The 6,000-nt window shown below is 41.4% G+C and overlaps 1 pseudogene; it reads right to left on the minus strand.

Moving 5' to 3' along the window:
* LOC123158403 (uncharacterized) overlaps positions 1-5,776 on the minus strand; it is a 124,479-nt pseudogene extending 118,703 nt beyond the window's left edge.
* Positions 5,777-6,000: the final 224 nt, after the last annotated feature.

Consider the following 6,000-nt stretch of genomic DNA (forward strand, 5'->3'; position numbering starts at 1 on the left):
GGACAGTTGAGGCCATCTATCTGCCTCCTGCTCCGGATCCGGACATCTTCGGAAAGCCTCTCTTCGATGGAGAAGAAGAGTGCTTGGGCGCTAGGGCTCGAATAGAGGGGAATGAGCTAGCGGGAGGAGAAGGCGTGGGTAAAAGAGAAAGGAACCTAACCTCCTTATAGAGGCGATAGAAGCTTTTTGTGCCTCCCCACTTGCCTGGTAGAACCCGTTGATGACCCACAAGTATAGGGGATCTATCGTAGTCCTTTCGATAAGTAAGAGTGTCGAACCCAACGAGGAGCAGAAGGAAATGATAAGCGGTTTTCAGCAAGGTATTCTCTGCAAGTACTGAAATAAGTGGTAACAGATAGTTTTGTGATAAGATAAATGGTAACGAGCAACAAGTAGCAAAAGTAAATAAAGTGCAGCAAGGTGGCCCAATCCTTTTTGTAGCAAAGGACAAGCCTGGACAAACTCTTACAATAGCAAAAGCGCTCCCGAGGACACATGGGAATGTTGTCAAGCTGGTTTTCATCACGCTCATATCATTCGCGTTCGGTACTTTGATAATTTGATATGTGGGTGGATAGGTGCTTGGGTATGCCCTTACTTGGACAAGCATCCCACTTATGATTAACCTCTATTGCAAGCATCCGCAACTACAACAAAAGTATTAAGGTAAACCTAACCATAGCATGAAACATATGGATCCAAATCAGCCCCTTACGAAGCAACGCATAAACTAGGGTTTAAGCTTCTGTCACTCTAGCAACCCATCATCTACTTATTACTTCCCAATGCCTTCCTCTAGGCCCAAATAATGGTGAAGTGTTATGTAGTCGACGTTCACATAACACCACTAGAGGTTAGACAACATACATCTTATCAAAATATCGAACGAATACCAAATTCACATGACTACTAATAGCAAGACTTCTCCCTTGTCCTCAGGAACAAACGTAACTACTCACAAAGCATATTCATGTTCATAATCAGAGGGTTAATATTGTGCATAAAGGATCTGAACATATGATCTTCCACCAAATAAACCAACTAGCATCAACTACAAGGAGTAATCAACACTACTAGTAACCTACTAGCACCAATCCCGGACTTGGAGACAAGAATTGGATACAAGAGATGAACTAGGGTTTGGAGATGAGATGGTGCTGATGAAGATGTTGATGGAGATTTCCCTCTCCCAATGAGAGGAGCATTGGTGATGACGATGGTGATGATTTCCCCCTCCCGGAGGTAAGTGTCCCCGACAGAACAGCTCTGCCGGAGCCCTAGATTGGTTCCGCCTCGTGGCGGCGGAGTCTCGTCCCGAAAGGTTCTCTGCTATTTTTTTCTCATCGAAAGACTTCATATGGGAGAAGATGGGCGTCAGAGAGCCACCAGGGGGCTCACGAGGTAGGGGGTGCACCCAGGGGGAGCGCCCCCACCCTCGTGAGCAGGGTGTGGGCCCCCTGGCCTTCATCTTTGGCGACGATTTTTCTTTATTTATTTTAAGGTGTTCCGTGTGCCAGAGCCATGAGTTCGTTGCGAGATCTTATGGGTTTCACCTCTAGCCTACCCCAACTTGCTTGGGACTAAAGGCTTTGTTGTTGGTGTTGTTGTTGTTGTTATTTTAAGGTGTTCCGTGGGGTTTCAGGACTTTTGGAGTTGCACAGAATAGTCCTTCAATATTTGCTCCTTTTCCAGCCCAGAATTCCAGCTGCCGGCATTCTCCCTCTTCATGTAAACCTTGTAAAATAAGAGAGAATAACCATAAGTATTATGACATAACGTGAAATAACATCCCATAATGCAATAAATATCGATATAAAAGCATGATGCAAAATGGACGTATCAACTCCCCCAAACTTAGACCTCGCTCGTCCTCAAGCGAAAAGCCGATAACAATAAATATGTCCACATGTTTAGAGGTAGAGGCGTCGATAAAAATAAAATACGGACGTGAAGGCATCATGATTACTTCATAACAACACATATATAAATTTTGTCATATGATTACTCATGTTCAAGTGATGATATTCTCAGAAAGCCAAAGTATGAATCAGAAACTTTATTGGGCACCAACAATTATAATCTCAGTCATTGAAGCAATTGCAATTTATCATAACATCGGAAAGAGTCTATGTCAGAGCTTAAAAGCAAGTCCACATACTCAACTATCACTTAGTCCTTCATAATTGCTAACACTAACGCGATACTTGTGGTTACGGAGTTTTAATCGGACACAGAGAAAGATAGGGGCTTATAGTTTTTGCCCCACAACCTTTTACCTCAAGGGTAATGTCAACAATAACAATTCATGCTCCCTCACATACAATTACATATATATATCATGTTCTTTCCAACATGCTGAGCTTGCCAAAGGATAAAATGAAAAAGGAAGGGTGAAGATCACCGTGACTCTTGCATAGGGTAGAGGATAATAATAAAAGATAGGCCCTTCGTAGAGGGAAGCAGAGGTTGTCATGCGCGTTTAGGGTTGATGCACAAAATCTTAATGCAAAAGAACGTCACTTTACATTGCCCCTTGCATGTGAACCTTTATTATGCAGTCCGTCGCTTTTATTGCGTCCACAACAAGTTCGTGCAAAGTTTATTTTCTCCGCACTAATAAGTCATGCATATTTAGAGAGCAATTTTTATTGCTTGCACCGATGACAACTTACTTGAAGGATCTTACTCAACCCATAGGTAGTAGATATGGTGGACTCTCATGGCAAAACTGGTTTAAGGGCATTTGGAAGCACAAGTAGTATTTCTACTTAGTGCTGAGAATTGGCTAGCATGAGGGGGAAAGGCAAACTCAACACGGTAGAGGAACCATGACAACATACTTTATCTCAGATGTAAGAAAAACATAACTCATTATGTTGTCTTCCTTGTCCAACCTCAACTCTAGCATGTCATATTTTAATGAGTGCTCCCAATCATAAAAGATGTCAATGATAATATATCTATATGTGAAACTCCTCTTTCCTTATTACTTCCTATTAATTGCAACGATGACCAAAGCTATATTTGCCAACTCCCAACAACTTTGAATCATCATACTCTTTCGATGTGAAGTCATTACTTTCAATAAGATCAATATGAACTCTTGATTCTTTTTATTCTTTTTCTTCTAATCACCCAATATCATGGCAAAATACTCAAGCCCTTGACTCGACACTAATCTTTATTATATAGCTCACGGACTCGATTACAAAGAAGGATCATAAAGCAAAACTCAAAACTAGATCATGCCATGACTTTATTCTACTAAATCAAGATACTACTAATAGGATCGAACTAAGAAAAACGGTAAAGATAGGAGTTGTGATGGTGATACGATACCAGGGCACCTCCCCCAAGCTTGGCAGTTGCTAAGGGGAGTGCCCATACCCAGATGATTATGTCTTCTTCCTTGTTATTGGCGGTGGAGGTGTTGATGATGATGCAAGCTTGTCATCCACCTTCCATGGCATAGGCTCACCATCATAGAAGGATGATCGAGTCTCCGGAATCCTCAAATCTGCAGCCAAACTCATCCTTTTGAATCTATATTCATACTCACAGTTTTGGTTTTGCAGATCATAGATTTGGGCTTGGAGGTGCTCGATCTTCTCATGTAGCTTGTGGATGGCTTCCTCGGTCTTCTTGGCATCCGGCTCATAGTTGTTGGTGAACTCCGCGAGCATCTTGTGGGTAGCGTTGATTCCACGCTCCACCATCCCCTGGCACTTGAAAACTTGTTGCTCCATTGCTTCGAGCCTCAACTCCATGCTTCCGGTTCCCTTTGGTCCCTCAACATCGCGGATGTGCAACAACCCATCACGCATCTCAATGGTTTGGGGGTGCCGCAGCACCTCCGCGAGGTAAGGGTTGATAACCTTCTCGAAGAACTTGTCCTTGGAAGCACTTGGGGTCGTCATGATGATCTAGACCTGTCAGAAAAACAACTCGAAACAAGAACAGGGGAGATTTGCGTGATACGAGATTCAAAACCTTCGGGGGTATATATAATGAATTTTTACCGACCAAAATACGTATCATGCAAAGAAACGGAGTCCGGAGGGCACACGAGGTGCTCACGAGGTAGGGGGTGCGCCCAGGGGGGTAGGGCGCGCCCTCCACCCTCATGGAGGCCTCTTGTACTCCTCGGACTGCTACTTATTTTTCTATTTTTCTAAATATTCCAAAACGGAGAAATATTGCCTTAAAAATTGTTTTGGAGTCGGTTTACTTCCCGTACCACATACCTATTCCTTTTCGAGTCTGGAACGTTCTGGAAAGTGTCCCTTATGTACTCCTCCGGGGTTACGGTTTCAATAACATTAGTTTCAACATTTATAGGATTACCTGAGATATAGTGTTTGATTCTTAGACCGTTCACCACCTTCGGATTTGTGCCTGCGAAGTTGTTGATTTTTATGGCACCGGAACGATAGACCTCCTCAATAACGTAAGGACCTTCCCATTTGGAGAGAAGTTTCCCTGCAAAAAATCTTAAACAAGAGTTGTATAGCAATACATAATCACCTACATTAAACTCACGCTTTTGTATCCTTTTATCATGCCACCTTTTAACTTTTTCTTTAAACAGCTTGGCATTTTCATAAGCTTGGGTTCTCCATTCATCAAGAGAGCTAATATCAAATAACCTCTTCTCACCGGCAAGTTTGAAATCATAGTTGAGCTCCTTAATAGCCCAATATGCCTTATGTTCTAGTTCGAGAGGTAAATGACATGCTTTTCCATAAACCATTTTATACGGAGACATACCCATAGGATTTTTATATGCAGTTCTATAGGACCATAATGCATCATTCAGTTTCTTGGACCAATTCTTTCTAGACCTATTGACAGTCTTTTGCAAAATTAATTTGAGCTCTCTATTGCTCAGTTCCACCTGACCACTAGACTGCTGGTGATATGGAGATGCAATTCTATGATTAACATCATATTTAGCAAGCATCTTACAGAAAGCGCCATGAATAAAGTGTGAACCACCATCAGTGATTAAGTATTTAGGGACTCCAAATCTCAGAAAAATAACTTCCTTAAGCATTTTAATAGAAGTGTTATGATTAGCACTACTAGTTGGAATAGCTTCTACCCACTTAGTAACGTAATCAACAGCAACTAAAATATGAGTGTAACCATTAGAGGTAGGAAAAGGTCCCATATAATCAAAGCCCCAAACATCAAATGGCTCAATAACAAGTGAATAATTCATAGGCATTTCTTGACGTCTACTGATATTACCAATTCTTTGACATTCATCACAAGACAAAACAAACTTACGGGCATCCTTGAAGAGAGTAGGCCAATAAAAACCGAATTGCAATACCTTATGTGCAGTTCTATCTCCAGTGTGGTGTCCTCCATAGGCTTCGGAGTGACACTTGCGTAGGATCTGTTCCTGTTCATGCTCAGGTACACAACGTCTAATAACACCATCTACTCCTTTATAAAGATGTGGGTCATCCCAAAAGTAATGTCTCAAGTCATAGAAAAACTTTTTCTTTTGTTGGTATGTGAAGCTAGGCGGTATAAATTTAGCAACAATATAATTAGCATAATCAGCGTACCAAGGAGTGCTTCAAGAAGTACTTATGACATTTAGTTGCTCATCAGGAAAGCTATCATCAATAGGTAGTGGGTCATCAAGAACATTCTCTAGCCTAGACAAGTTGTCAGCAACGGGGTTCTCAGCTCCTTTTCTATCAACAATATGTAAATCAAATTCTTGGAGCAAGAGAACCCATCTAATGAGTCTAGGTTTTGCATCTTTCTTTTCCATAAGATATTTAATAGCAGCATGATCTGTATGAATAGTTACTCTAGAATCAACAATATAGGGTCTGAATTTATCACAAGCAAATACAACTGCTAAAAGTTCCTTTTCGGTAGTAGCATAATTTCTTTGAGCATTTTCTAGAGTCTTACTAGCATAATGGATAACATTCAATTTCTTATCAACTCTTTGCCCTAGAACAGCACCTACAGCATAAT

This window comes from Triticum aestivum, chromosome 7B (assembly GCF_018294505.1).
Source record: "Triticum aestivum cultivar Chinese Spring chromosome 7B, IWGSC CS RefSeq v2.1, whole genome shotgun sequence".
In the NCBI taxonomy this organism is placed as follows: domain Eukaryota; kingdom Viridiplantae; phylum Streptophyta; class Magnoliopsida; order Poales; family Poaceae; genus Triticum; species Triticum aestivum.